Genomic DNA, 16,169 nt, shown 5'->3' with positions numbered 1-16,169 from the left:
GTCTATCAATGTGTACTCGTCCCTTTCTTTATCTTGTTCAGTATGTATTTTTGTAGTGCCTAATCCTGTAGTTCACAAAATGTCTTTACGATTAGTGAAATGTCAGTGAACAAAGAAGTCACAAAATATTTAATCCAACATCACTGATAGTAGTGGAACTTGATGTCAAAAGTAATAAAAGTCAACAAAAAACATTCACCCTTGGTTTTTAAGAATAACAATGCCAACTTTAGACAGAGTTCCTAGCATATTATCAAACTTAAATCCTGTTGCCTATGAAGAGCTTTGTCAACGCTTCAAGTAGCATTTAATCCTTTGAATCTGATGAAAGATACCAGTACCTTTCACTAGATGATACCAAAGAAATTTAAGCTGTAAAGGTCTCAAAATTTAAAAGAACAAATAAATTCACAAACTGAAAAGCAAGTGTAACTGCTTGAACAGTATTAGATTTTGCATTACTGTTGTATAAAGCCCACTCCAAATAATTAATCAGCAGATCTGCCTTTACATGCCTCACCTTTACATAGTCCCTAGAGCCTGAATGACTTGTTTAAATTGAGGTTTATTTTGGATAACTAAATTTTTGTACGACATGCACTTTAAACTGACGCAGTTTAACGAAAGAATGAATTAGAATTAGATCCAGACATTCTGCAAATACTTCTGCTTCATGTCACTTCATATTATTCTGAACTTGTTCATGAATCCTAGAGGGAATCAAAGCTTGATCTACTCCATTCTGAATCTGCATAATTCTGTGTGACGGCCCAGTCAAGAGGCGTCTCCCCGTGATATTTAAATCCTCTCATAACCAAAAAAAAATTAACCCTTGGAAGGTATTCACTAATGCAATAATGTAATATACTTTTAAAGGAACATTTTCTCAAACAGTGAAGGTCTATTGAAGCTTTATGAACAAAATGAGGAATTCTCCAAGTATTGCAGGGTAAGCCCCATTTCCTGCTTCTGCCATGCTCCCATAGCAACAGAATAATATCGCACCGGGAAACAATCACTGAGATGGTTTTAGGAAATACCTTTGCTCAAAGTTTAAGTATTTATGTGTATGCGTAAGATGTGTTTGTCTATAAATATATACACCATGTAACTGTTCCAATTTTTAAAAATCCCATAATCTAAAATTGGCTCCCTCTCAGCCAAAAAGATTTGTTTATCTGTTATTATTCCTGTCAAATGACGTTGAAAAATTTTGAAGACTGCAGAATCCAACAAGAAATGGCATATGCTGAGCATATTCCATCTTCTATTCTGTGAGGGACAAAATGCCTTCTGGTTTACCAAAACTAATATATGTATTGCAAATTATTACTGTTATGAATTTTCATTTGCCCTATTAAAAGAAATGGTTCCATGCTGTAAATGCAGTAGAACGATCAAGTGAACTGTATAAACTTTTTTGACTGCTATTACGAATTAAAATTAACCATCAAGGTGTTCCAGGACTACTTTAATAACTGAAGTAAAATTCTATGCTAAGTTTTTATGTATGTATGCTCAAAAATATGAATCAAATAATTTTAAACATATAACTATAACACATGATCAGTTTATTATGCGTATCAACATAATTAATATGAGCCCTTCAAATGCAACACCCACTACAGGATGATGTGCAAAAATTTACTTGTATGAAACAATATTTGATTGGCTTACTTATTTTGGTATAAGATTATTGCTGATAATGCTCTCACATAAATACTTAGTTTACTTGAATCATATTGCTGTCCTTACTATCTTAATATGGAGTTAACCTGCTTATTTTTAACTAGCTAAATTCTTCTTTAAAAGATTAATGAGAATTAATGTGAAACAAATAAAATGTTTGTTTGGCAATTTTCACGAAATGATTTTTTAAATGTTATGCCTCTAAGAGTATTTTTTTTCTGTTCACAAATGTAAACTGCATTTTAAAATGCTGGTATTGATCATTGGGCCTCAATTGCCCATTTCTGTGCTGTTAGTTCTACTTAAATTCTTCATAAGATGAATGATGATCTGGAACTCTGATGAAGAACTCAAACCTCAGTGTATTATTTTTTAAAATATTGAATTTTCTAACAGCCAAATGAAATATTTTTAAACAGCAAGGAAATTATAATGTTTGTTACCACTAATGTAAAATTTTAGATAAAGTGGTTATTGTAATGGATGTAGACACCTGTCAGGAGCCAAGCCATTTTTTCAATAAATATTGTTTTTGTGTGCAGATCTGCCCTGAATCACTGGGTTGGAAATTACCAATGTTGATAATAGAAAAAGATTTTAACACATTTGCATGGTCCAGTATTTTAATGGGAGTGTTAACTTGTTTAAATAAATCATAAACTGACTTATAGGGAAATGCCATACAAAATATGGCAAATATCTGACTTCTAATATCAGCCATCAGCAGTTTTCTTTTCTGTTACATAATAACACAGCAGATACATTTTATCAGATTATCAATAGTTAAAAGAATATATTTATTCTGGCACCAGAGTCTCTATATATGTGGGGGAAAGTTTTCATGTCCACCTGACTGAATGATAAACTGGTAGAGTGCTTGGGCCAATCTCTATGAAACCCATCCTGGATTTGCTCCATTCATTTCACTGGATTGACAATTGGACGGAATCTATAAAGGACAGTCAATTTGTTCGACCAGGTTACCACCCAGGCGCTGAAGGTGAAAATCTACCCGCAGAACTGGCAGCAGATAAATGCTGATGTTGTAGAAAGTAGTGTTGATCATTGAATGAATGTGATTCCTGTAAGGACCACATAATATTAAAGGTTGTCATTTTTTAATTAATTGGTATTCAATAAAATGTGTCAGATGTCTGTAGCTACAAAATTTCTTGTCAATTTATTCAGAACTTTAAAGTGAGCTAGTATCAATTTAATATTACAACGGATGCAGAAAACTATATTAGAATAGAAGAAATGTAGTTTTACTAGAACATTATGGGATCATTGAAGTTATAACATGAATGCTTAACTTGAATGCTTATGCCAAAATCTGTTCTGTGTAACCTTCGTGGAGGCTCTAACCTTTATATTTCCTTTAATTAGTAGAGAGAAAACATTAAGTAACATCAATAGCAGGAATTTCAGCAACAATGTAGCAAAACTGCCGGAAGTAAAACCAGAAGAGTTTTCAGAATTATTTGATCAGCCCTGTTTTGAATTTATGATTAATTCTTTGCTGTTGAGTTTGGATTTTCAGAATTTCTGAATATCTGCACTCTTTAGCTTATTATCATCAAAAATATTAAGCTGCAATTTTTATATGATTTAACTTATTATAGAGAAGGTGTAGAAAGAAATGTAGTCATGTACACAGGCTAAGTTTTCTATGATTGATGTATTATATAAATTTTACATTTCTTTTAAAAATAAACTCAAATCAAATTTAACAGACATTATCAGATAATTAAGTATTGGTGAAAACTTTAGCTTTCATCATTTAAACTTTTAGCAGGTTCAACATCCTGTTGAAAGTTCATATTTATCATGTGTCGTACTAGGAAATAATACAACAATTTCAAAGATGTACTAACTTATAATATGTATCACAAATAATCCTCTGTTGAAATATGAATTAGACAACAGAATTTGCAATTGAAATAATGGATACACGTTTTACGATACCAATTTCATTTAAAAAAAACTTCTCGCTACATCAAGTTCTAATTTAAAAATGCTATGTAACACAATTCTGAGATCGAATGTTTTCCTACTTGTGCTTCAGAGAAGTTCAGGATAGTTGATTTGGCCTCAAAAATGCTGACGGAATATATAATTTGTCTTTATATCAAACATGAAGGTGTATTATGTGGACAAACATTACAACAAAAAGTTACCACTGAGCTATTCTCAGGTTCATTTATTTTACTACGAACATCCAAAGAACAGTAAGTTGTCATATTTTGTCTTCATCTAAAACCTCCTTCACTTGGTGAGTTTCTTGTCCTCCCCCACACCACCTTCATCTCCCATGTAACCGTGTCTCTTTACCCACCCATCAGCAATTAGAGCACATACACAGCATCCAGCCTTCTGAAGAGTGGCATTAACAATGTTGTCACAGTTAAGTTTAATGAAGGGTGAACAGTGGCTGGGTACAAGGCCATGCAAGCTTTGAGGAAATGACAGAGCATTCAGGATCCCGAACCATTAGCTTTTGTCAGCAATAAAAGAGAAAGAGATCCTATCCTTATAGTAGGGCAGGCTTAGCTTAGTTTTTCTTTGAAAAGGGTCAAGTTTTCTTCTGTTGTTTCATATGCTTTTAAAAAGACAATTCAGTTATTGGACATCTCCCTTTTGATCAATTTTTTGGAATCTTTAACTATTGACTAAATATTTGTTTAAAAAAATCCTTCAGAGCAAGTATTTTACCTACCTTTTTAACTCATTGGTATTAGTACTTTTTAAAATGCATTCCTTTCAGAAATACTGTCCCATAAATCTTTCATCACGACGGCCTGTTATCCTGCATTAATGTATATATGCATTCAGAGCACCATATCATATTCATAGTTGTCTTCTTCCTTTTCTTCTTCTCATTACTTTTCTTATTTTTCCCCTCTTCTCTCCCTCTGCTCTTCTTGTTTTCACATCGATCTCCAGGAACATCTTCTTCATCCCAACTAGCGAATGCTCAGAATCTACTTCCTTCTGTTATTATCTCTTCCATCACATTGTTTAAAGCCACTGCCCACCACAATCTGTGTGAAAAATCTCTATCTACTGGCATCCAGTAATTATGTGATAGCATTAAATACAAGGTAGATATTCCGTGATGTGGAAAAAGGCAATATGTTCACGTAGAATTAAAGCATAATTGAGGATTTGCTTTGCAGTTATTTGGTGCTACACTAAATGAGGGCCAAAGCATTTAATTCTTTTTTGAAAATATTCATTTTACAACTGTGCTTATATGTAATTCATATTAATGTAAAATAATTTTTGGACTGATAAATAGAGTACGTTAATGAAGAAATGTATTGCTGGCTTTTGGGATTTATAGACTGAAGAGAGATGGAACTAATACTGAGTAGATATATTTTCTTAGAACTGAATAATATTAAACTTATAGATTATAGAGAGACAATTTATGCTCTCCTTCTTCAGGATTTTGCATGAATTGTAAATTCCTTATGGGAAGACTGACCTCATATAATAGTATTCAGTGTCTCTTTCTGCTTATTTTTGTAATTCAAAATTATTTTCATTTGTATTTTAATTAATGTCCCAGATTGAAATAGTCTATATAAGGATTGTATGGAGCAGCTGCTTTAGAAGATATACAAAAACTATGTGTCATTTTTAGGGAAACTCATTATAATAATTTAACAAAAATCTTAATGTGGTCGTTAGAAGAAAATAAATCATTCTTTATGTAGTTCTATTTGATTCCCAATTGAGATAATTGAAGCTCTTTTGCATTACTTCAGAATGTTATTGTATGTTCAATCCTAACGAATATTTAACTACATCTTCAACATCGTTGCTATTTCCCCCTGGAATGGGGCTTTCATTCATTTCAGGTAAAAAAAACACAGCTGAGCAATCTTTGCAGTTTAGCTAGAAGTGTGTAACTTACCCTACAAGTAAATTCAGTCAGAGCCAAAATAGGGATAACAAATAATACAAAATAAGCTAATCAAGAACAAATAGATATTTATATTTTACTGTCAGTTAAATTGTTAGGTATTAAAAAAACACAACCACTGTTCTCGGGCATCGAAAATGCTATACATACCATGAAATTACTTTGAAGTGAAATCCCTGTTGCTATATAGACTAAACGATCTGGGCACTATATTTTGAAGTCGTTATTCTGTACAAACCTGTGAATTGCATAGAGTAAAAGTATAATAGAAGCGATGTAGGTGAGGTCTGTTAAACTGTGCAGCTATGGCAGGATGTAAGTCATTCCAATGTGTCCCATTTTTAGAATAGAAATTTAGTTTATATGCCTATATGCCTCTCAAGTTTTACATAAAAAGTAGTAAATGTAATTCAGTCTCAATCGATGGCTGCAAAGCAAATTAGTCTCATTATTACAACTGAAGATTTGCTTCACCTTCCTTCCAGGCATTTATAGCAGAACAGCTAAATTCTCATTAGCATCAAAACAAAATGTGTGTGAATTCTGTTACCTATTTATGTGCTTTTACAGTATGAATTCTATTTTTTAAAATGATCTCCTGCTAAGTTTTCACAATCCATTAATTCTTGGATCAACATCAGAAGGAATGACAGACCAAACTGAAATTCCTGTAAGACACAGATGTCAGGATCAAAAGTCAGAGACATTCTGAAAACAGCAGGGAAGCATGCTTGCTAGACCTTAATCGTAACAATTAGTATCTGCCATGTGACAATCCCCTTTCCATTTATATTTTTGTAAGCCTAAGCATGCTGAAAAGCTATAGTGTATTTTCTTCAGTTGAATTCAAGTTCCATTTACTGGTGGACTGATGACTGCCCTTTGAGTAATACAACTGACTTCTACTTTTCCATCAATACTATTTCAGTGTCGTGATGAAGTTATTTCTTCACCCATTAGTCACTGGTCATGAAATTTGTTGTGCGAAGAGCATTGAGTTCCTGTTTATCACAATCATGTAGATAACCAATTGTGACAATACTTGCTACATCAAAATAAGTTAGCAACCTCTCAGGCCATCTTCATAGTCTTCACTGCCTCTGCTTTTAAAGAAAATACAACCTATAGGTAATTTGATTCTATTCTCAAAAATGTAGCAACTTGAGGAACAAATTATTATTTTTATTTGCATTGTTTAAGTTGACCGTGCAGGTAAAATTCTTGTACATTGGGGTCCTTCTACAACAGCTAGGAGCACAAAGGTTGAAGGAACAAATTGCTTGGGGATTTCCTCCTCTATTCACCAGAAATCTGGTAATAATACTGTTACATAATGGCACACATGGAGAAGATTATCTTAGTAATTAGTCAAAGGAACTTAGTAAAGTGAAGGAATAATGAGGAACTTAGGCATGAGTAAGGTCAACCTTTCTCAAAGTACTCTATCACCATAACACACTAACAAAGTAAGTGCTTTAAAAGACGTTTTAAACTGTTAAGTATTTTGACCTAATCAATAACATTTTCACAGCTTCTCTTGTGGAATAGGAAGTAAGAATCGGCTGAGAAAATATTAGACAGAAGCCTAAGAATGGTACCCGAATGCAGTACTGTCATCAGGGATGTTATCTGATGGTGGGACCAAGAAGGACAGCCCTCTGACTCATGAAAGTGAATAGTTTGATAGGGTCTTTTGAGTGAAGGCTCTATCTTGAAAGGGAGGTCTGCAGGCAAAGAAAGCTCCCATAATCCTTGCGTTGGCTCTCTGGTGGAATGTATCTTCTTGGGTTATTTTGAAAGAATCCCACTCAGACCCACCCCTTGCCCTATCCTAGTTACCTTGCATTTCCCATGGATAATCCACCTAGCCTGCACATCCCTGAACACAGTGGAAAAATTACCATGACCATCTAACCTCCACAACATTTTTGTACTGTGGGAGCAAACGTAGAGCACCCAGAGAAAACCCAAGCAGACACAAGGAGAACGTGCAAACTCCACAGAGACAGTTGCCCAAGGATAGAATTGAACCCAAGTCCCTGGCACTATAACGCAGTAGGGCTAACCATTGAGTTATCATGCCACCCCATTTAGAAGCTACCTCAACAAACTTGCTCAGCCAGTCTTGCTGCTGGCAAATGCAGACTTGAATACCCCATTTCATCTCAAGATTGGACCCTCAGGCCCACAGGAAAATCCTATCCAATAATTTCATCTACAGGTCACACATTCAGCGCAAGCTGATGCAGTGAAGATGTCCCAACATTGAGGTTTTGGAGTAGATTTGTAGCTTGGCTTGTGGGTGTTCAGGTTGGTTGTGTCAACGAGCTGGTTTCTTGTTTCGCGGATGTTTCATTACCATGCTGGGTAACATCCTCAGTGCAGCCTTCGATGAAGCATCGGTGTGTTTTCCCGCCTGGCTTGTAAACTCTGGGGTCCATTGAGATGGATTGCCTCACTTCCGGTTTTCCTTTGTAGTGGAGTGTATATGGGGTCGAGTTCAATATGTCTTTTAATAACATGCTTTGTAGAGTGCCAGGCTTCGAGGAATTCTTGTGCCTGTCTCTGCCTAGCCTGTCCCAGGATCTTGGTGTTTGTGCTATCAGATATTGACGGCAGGAACAGTAAAAGCCATTCATTCTTCATTGTGAGGGTGGAGTTTGAAAGTTCAGACTTGGATGCTGTGTGAGATTTTCAATCTTGCTCTACAAGTGTCTCTTCTATAAATGTCAGAACAAAAACAAATGTACTGCTTGTTCACCTCTCCCAGGAGGTTGCATGGCTGCAGATGGCCAGAAAGTGTCTAGTCATGATGTTCCAGGTATTTTGAGAGTGGAGCAGAGCTTGGTGAACTGACTTGTCTTTTCCAGTTCATTAATTTTGTAGGTTCAAATGTTTAATGAACAGCCATGTAAAATGGGAATTAAAAAGATCTACTGACTTTTAATGACTTCCAGTAGTTCCTTCCGAATGAATAATAGGAAGATGTGAATTATTGCAAGTGTTATTGTCATGTTAAATTTCTTTCTCTGCTATTGTATCGGAGGCACAGATTTGATGTGCTAATATCTCTGTTTTGAAAAGTATCAGTTTGCCTGTGGCTGGCAATGAATTTTTCCTTCTACCTGATTTAATGGGAAGTTCACCCAACACTGAGTTTAGTACTACATTCAGACAACACCCTTGCCAACTCAAAGCTCCAGTCTGTGGTGATCTGAATGCTTCTTTGCTTTTGGAACTATGTCTTTATGGTTTTCATTTCTATGGTTTTGCAAAGATGTGAATGTTATAAATGAAAGTGAAGAGTTTGCATTTTTATAATGTCTACCACATCCTCAAAACGTTCCATAGCACTTCACAGATAATGAGCTACAAAATATGATAGGTAACTGTGACAATTACATTGCACGCTGCAAGGTCCCACAACCAGTAATCAGATACATCTTGATTTGATAATGTTAAGATAAATGTTGGGCAACTTCAAAAAGAAAATATCACTGACGTAACTCATGTAACGTTCCTTCTTCAGCACTCAAGTGTAAGCCTAGTTTATATGTTATTGTGTGCAGGGTGTGAACAAGAGTAATACTCTGGTTAGAACACAAATGTTGTAAGAGGGAAGAAAAAGTGTGTTTGAATAATCTTAATCCAAAGCTATTAAAAGAAAGGTCACATTCAATCTTTTACCTTTTGAAGTTTAAGCATATTTTTCTATCAAAACCAGGACAGAAGGTAGTTATGTGCAGGACAATGCTAAAAAAAAGTGATGAATAATTTTGTGGTGTTGTTTGGGGAGCAATATTGACCTGGACAATAGGCAGATTCCCCTTCTCTTCTATGAATGATGCTCTGGGAACTTGTGCCTCCATTTGTACAGGTTAAAAGGAGATCAGTTAAACAATGCCTCCACAAATGCAGTATTCCTTCAGAAATATGACTAAGTATAATTTAGATAATGTGCTGATTCTTTACAGTAGGACTAAAGACCACAGCTCCGTAACTTAAGGCAAGAGACATACCATCTGAGGTAAGATGTGGTGCGTGTACAACATCATCATCGGACAGGATGTAACGCCTCATTCCTCTCTGCCACCCCGGGGTCAGAAGCAATGCCTGTCATATTGGGTGGGAAGGTGGAGAGATCACCATTTTTCCAATTCTACCATGATCAAGTGAAGGATGAATTGCAGTTATTGTTCACTCAAGGACCATATCCCACCACTGCTGACATTGGAAAGGTTGTACACCAAATGTGGTGGATGGCAGATAAAACCTGAAGGCGTCCTTGCAGGCTCGGGGGAGGTTATTCATCCAGATCTTCCAAGTACCACCTTCAGTTGTAAAAGTGCAGGACCCTGAGGGCAGGCAGATAATAAGGTGACTGATCTTTAACCCAATCATCACTTCTGAGCAAGGTAGTAGTGGGCTTGCCACTAGCTGTCTGAACAATGTATCAGGTCAATGACATAAACATTAAATTTATTCCATTGTTCAACTAAATTACAAAAACACCAATGAAATAATGACTCTATTTCCCATCTTGCTATTTGTTTGGGTTAAAAGCAAAACACAGACTCCATAGATGAATTTGGTTGAAGTGTTGTGCAAATTTACTGTGTGAACGCAGACCCATCTGTGTTGTGTGAACTGCAGAAGTCAATGTGTGTCTGTGGGATTTTTTTATGCATAATTATTGGGGAGGAGGGTAAATTTTCTGTTGGTGCCTGGCACAAGGATGTGACATGAGAGGCGATAGCTGGCAACAGAGCAGTGCTGTTGGGCATCGATGCAAGGTGTCTCATGCTGTTGTCTAGGAGATTAATTTACCAGCTGTTCTGAGGAAACATCCCATTCTGTGCCATGCACTAAATATCATCTGGCAGTCGAGGGTGAAACCATTTTTTAATTCAAAATAAAATTAATCAAAGTTCAAGTTTCAGAATATCAATGTTACTAATGCGAGACTTATTTCCATGATCAGTGATAGACTGTTTAAAAGTTTTCCAAACACACAAAATCTCTAAATTTTTAAACGCCTTGCCTGCATTAGTAGAATTGTTCAAATTGTGCCTGCGTGTTGCTCCCCAGCCATTCCATTTTGCAGCGATCACAACTGGACAATTTTATAAAACGAAACCACTGAGATACCATGAAAGAAAAGTGCCTGCTGGGTTCTTTTTCTGACCTTAAGATAACCTGGAGACATTGGTAGCGATAATAAGGAGATGAGCCAATTTTCTTCTAATCTAGAGAAACAACAATAATTAGCTTTTTATTAACCTCCAAATACTTTCTCACAGAAAGTACCTGAACATAGGCCTCCAAGAGATTAACAGCTAAACACTGCAAACATAGAACAGATCCTACACTACCTGTGAGCAATGCCAAATGATAAAAGCTGATACAATATATACGGATTCACAAAAATATTATAATTTATATGATTTTAATACATTTCTTTCATTTATTTTGTAATGCCATTTTTTCCCCGAGGACATTTTTCTTTTAAATATTAAACATCTGTCCATAAAATTCAAATCGAAAAGTAACAATTTAATTTGCTTACATATTTTTCATATCTCTGCACAATAATTTTTAGTGGCAGAGCAGAGTCTACAGTGATTCACATTCCCCCAACCCCTGTTACAGATGCTGAAAAAGGTATTTAGTACGCACTAATGTCTGGTAACCAATATAGGCCATCATTTTTTTTCATTTTGACCATATTAAAATTGATTAGTATTATATTTCAGCCACATGGGCTATACTTATAATCTTTGTGCTGTAATCTAAATAATAACAATTTAAATCTTTTAAAAGAACAAATATAAATATTTGATGGTTTTCTTTAAAATACAACAATGATATCTTCCCTTTGTAATTAAAAAGTCCTAAACCACATTTCTATAGCGAAACAAACTTCAAAGCCAAGATGACAAGCATTGAATTACATATTCAGGAATAATACTATGGCCATTGTAGTTTTAAGTACCACATGCTGAATTTACCTTTTACAGATATTTTCTTGTGGAATTCAGTAATAAAATAAAGCAGTTTGAATCAATGGGAAATGAGTTCGATTGATTGCCACTTTAGTGACATGAGTTGAATTGCCTTAATGGTTCTTAAGATTCTTCAGTGAAAGAACTTGTGGCACAACAGTTAGAGAGATCCTTCAGCTAGGACTAAAGACCACTTAGCATTTAATAGGTTGATTGATATACTTGCAGTACAATGCATTTGCCAGTAAAAAGCAAGGCAAGATAAACAGCACTTTGTCCTCTAATCCTTTTTGTGATCTAGTGTTTAATTTCTTACACTTTAGCCATCAAAATACAGGCTAATTTTTGGCTTTGAAGGGTATAATTGAATATCTATAAGAAAGAAATCTTTTTCTGTACTAGTTATATTTGTTTATGTGCCTCTTGTTTAAATTTACTCACCGTATTTATTTTGAGAGTTCTCCATAATCAACCAAATCATTCAAAATTAAGATCAAGATTATGTTTATGTTCAGGTTTTTATGAATATGTTTTCCAGTTCACACTGCTGTATGTGTGCAATTGAAAAAATTCATCTGGACCATGAGGCCGAGACAAGGATCTGTTGATGATACAATTTAAATGATTACCATCTCAGTATAAATTTCTTGCTGTAACTTGTCAACTTTAGCCATCAGTTTCTATTATATTAACATTAGTCAGCTCTTTGGCATTATATTTCTTAAGGTTGAGAGATCATGACTGTTTTTGTATCTTGACAGTGGTACTTTAACTTAGTACTGTGATGATTTAAATACCCATAAATCTTTTAAAAGCACAATAAAAAAATTGTGATCTACTACTTCAGAATGTCCATCAGTAAAGCACCTTGCATTAGTTGGCAAATTAGTATGATTTGTACCTGAAGGGTTTCATTGTTAGACCAGCTTAGAAAATAGGAGCAGGAATAGTCCATTTGGCCCTTTGAGCTCATTATACATTTAAAAATGATCATGGCTGATCTTATATCTCAATGCCATGCACTGGCACTCTCCACATGCAACTTGATACCTTTACCTTCTAGAAATCTGTCTACTTCTTTCTCAAATATGTTTAGTTATTTGCCCTCCATAGCTTTCTGTTGTGTAGAATTCCAATGTTTCACCACCCTGAATGAAGAAATCTCTCTTCCTTTTAGTCCAAAATGGCCTACCACAAATCCTGATACTGTGACTCCTTGTTCTGGACCCCCCACGCCGCCCCCTCCCCTGACCAAACGAAACATCATCTCTCCACCCAGTCTGTCCTGCTCTGTCACATTATTAGGTAAAGACAACCCAAGATGGTTGAGCAATTTGTGTACCTAGGTCTTTATAAAGTCAGTCAGAAATCTTGACATTGAAAAGTGTTTACAGCCTGAGGTGAAGTTGTGGTGAAAGTTGTGAGGATTGGCTGTCTGACAGAAGGCAGAGAGTTGGGATAAAAGGCTCTTTTTCGGAATGGCAACCGGTGACGAGTGGTGTCCTACAGGGTTCGGTGTTGGGGCCACAGCTGTTCACCTTATATATTAATGATTTGGGTGAAGGGACTGGGGACATTCTGGCAAAGTTTGCCGATGATATGAAGATAGGTGGATAGGCAGATAGTACTGAGGAGGTGGGGAAGCTGCAGAAAGATTTAGACAGTTTAGGAGACTGGTCCAGGAAATGGCTGATGAAATTCAATGTGAGTAAATATGAGGTTTTGCACTTTGGAAAAAAGAATACAGTCATGGACTATTTTCTAAATGGTGAGAAAATTCGCAAATCAGAAGCGCAAAGGGATCTGAGAGTGTTGGTCCAGGATTCTCTAAAGGTTAACTTGCAGGTAGAGTCCGTAATTAAGAAAGCGAATGTAATATTGTTGTTTATCGCAAGAGGGTTGGAATATAAAAGCAGCGATGTGCTTCTGAGGCTTTATAAAGCTCTAGTTAGGCCCCATTTAGAATACTGTGTCCAATTTTGGGCCCCACACCTCAGGAAGGATATACTAGCCCTGGACCGTGTCCAGCAGAGATTCACACGGATGATCCTTGGAATGGTAGGTTTAGCGTATGATGAACGGCTAAGGATCCTGGGATTGTACTCATTAGAGTTTAGAAGGTTGAGGGGAGATCTAATAGAAACTTACAAGACAATGTATGGTTTAGAAGGGGTGGACACTAGGAAGTTGTTTCTGTTAGGCGGGGAGACTAGAACCCATGGGCACAGCCTTAAAATTAGAGGGGGTAAATTTAAAACTGAAATGAGACGACATTTCTTCAGCCAGAGAGTGGTGGGCTTGTGGAATTCATTGCCGCAGAGTGCAGTGGAGGCCGAGACATTGGATACCTTCAAGGCAGAGATCGACAAATTCTTGATCTCAGAAGGAATCAAGGGCTACGGGGAGAGTGCAGGGAAGTGGTGTTGAAATGCCCATCAGCCATGATTTAAATGGCAGAGTGGACTTGATGGGCTGAATGGCCTTACTTCCACTCCTATGTCTTATGGTCTTATGGTCTTATGGTCTTATGGTCTTATGGAAATCCTTCTTTGAAAATTTGAGCTGCTGTAACAAGCTAAGAAAGTCTATAAAAATATAATTTATCTCATCAGGTCTGTGTTCTTCAATGAACTTAATCACTTTGCATTGCTAGAGAACCCTGTCAAAGATCTTGAATTTGCAAGCAGCTTTTAAGGATGTTACAAAGAAGCAGCAGTAGCATTGTGCTAAATTGGAATTGGTGAACTGAACTGCATTGTTGTCAGTAATAGAAGAATTGATGCTCAGCGGATGGTCTCAATTTCATCTTAATATTAGAGTTCTTCTTTTAAAAATGAAATGCGCAACTTCAGTACTGGGAAACAAAAGTATTTCAGGTTTTCGATATTCCAAGTTTTTCATACTTCCATTATCAAAGTCATCAGGCATGACAAACCTGTGCTTTTGTGCTCCTGAGATGCTGCTTGGCCTGCTGTGTTCATCCAGCTCCACACTTAGTTATCTCAAACTGAAACATCCCAGTCTCAGAACAGCACCCCCTACTGTACCAGAGAACCATTTTTCCAGTCCTAAATCCAGAAAATTGGGCTCACTTGAATGGCATTGCTGATTCTTGCCAAATTAGGGACTATTATGAAATGTAGCTCTTTATCTACTTGAATATGAGTAAGACCATCAAATACAATGCACATAAAATCATTACACCTACAAGATAGTGGTACTAACATGATTATTTCATTCATTAGTCTTGGGTATGTCTGTATAGTGAGCCCGAGGCCTGGGTAAACTATCCATGCTATTTAGATACTTTACTGCTCCTTGTTTGAATTATTCATCCTCCATCAGTGTTCATTGCAGAAGCAACATAGTTGCTAGTGCATTGACACTTTCCTATGCAATGTGCAATCACAAATACTTCCTGACCTCAGCAATGATATTAATTGGAATGATGAACAAAACCAAATGCTTTTTTGTGAAGGAGGATTAGAAGCCAATTGAATTAAGTTACTTTTAGGTACTTGCTGGTGGCTAACTGAAGGGAATTGCATTGGTAAGAAGAATTAGAATGTTGTTCGCCCACACATCTCAGGAACAAACATTACTTAGGGAAAACAGAGCAAGAAGGGGTGAATTTTGTGTTAAAGGCAAGGGAATAAGTGAGTTCTGATCTGAAAATGATCCACTCAATAGGAGCAGGGCTGGTTAATGTTGGACTCTCATTTTACACTCCACCCAATATTACGCTTCATGGATTTGTGCTGAATAAAATCAGATGAGTGTGAAGTGGATGTCTCATTTTAACAGTTCTTACTGCTGCCTTGGGAAAGCAGCCACCATAATCAAAGACCCCTCCCAGCCCAGTTATAATCTCTTCCTTCCTCTTCCATCAGGCAGAAGCTATGAGTACACATATTCAAAAAGCTTCTTCCCATCCATTATCAGACTTTTGAACGGACCTCTCAGATATTAATTCTGATATCTCTCTCTCTCTCTCTCTCTGCATCTTCTCTGTGGCTGTAACAGTGTATTCTGCACTCTGTTCTGCTAGCCTGATGCACTTTAAATAGGATGGGCTACCTGTACAGCATGCAAAACAACACTTTTTACTATAGATAACACGGTGTAGAGCTGGATGAACACAGCAGTATCAGAGGAGCAGGAAAACTGATGTTTCAGGTTGAGACCCTTCTGAAGAACTCGTGTTATCTGAGATTTTCCAGCACTGGCAGTTCCTACTATCTCTGCAACTTTTTACTATACCTCAGTACACGTGGTAACAATCATTCAATCAATCAATCAAACCTCTAGTTTATTGCTGGGTGATGGTGGGGTGCACCAAGAGATTTGTGGGTAGATAGATGAGATTTAATCGCCAAAGAGTCTTTTTTTGCCCCATTTCTTTGCTTTGTTCTTCTTCCTGATTTACTATTTCTTTTGCTTATGCCCCACTAGTAGTTAAAGCTATATAACCTACTATTTTATGCTTCAATGACCCAACACTCACTTATGAAAGATGCGGCCGGAAATAACAAGCTGATGGAATCATGCGT

The 16,169-nt window shown here is 36.4% G+C and overlaps 1 protein-coding gene and 1 long non-coding RNA gene across 4 annotated transcripts in view; one reads left to right on the top strand and one right to left on the bottom strand.

Moving 5' to 3' along the window:
* LOC125459453 (uncharacterized) overlaps nt 1-4,737 on the bottom strand; it is a 48,098-nt gene extending 43,361 nt beyond the window's left edge. The window contains exon 1 of the long non-coding RNA XR_007249027.2: nt 4,406-4,737. This is a non-coding gene — a long non-coding RNA (uncharacterized LOC125459453). The remainder of the gene's footprint in view (nt 1-4,405) is intronic.
* LOC125459451 (doublecortin domain-containing protein 1-like) overlaps nt 1-16,169 on the top strand; it is a 484,037-nt gene that overhangs the window by 136,072 nt on the left and 331,796 nt on the right. The window lies entirely within an intron of this gene.

Source organism: Stegostoma tigrinum, chromosome 17, assembly GCF_030684315.1.
Source record: "Stegostoma tigrinum isolate sSteTig4 chromosome 17, sSteTig4.hap1, whole genome shotgun sequence".
Lineage (NCBI taxonomy): Eukaryota > Metazoa > Chordata > Chondrichthyes > Orectolobiformes > Stegostomatidae > Stegostoma > Stegostoma tigrinum.
Note: the sequence above shows the minus strand (reverse complement) of the source record. Positions and strands in the feature narration are given on the sequence as shown.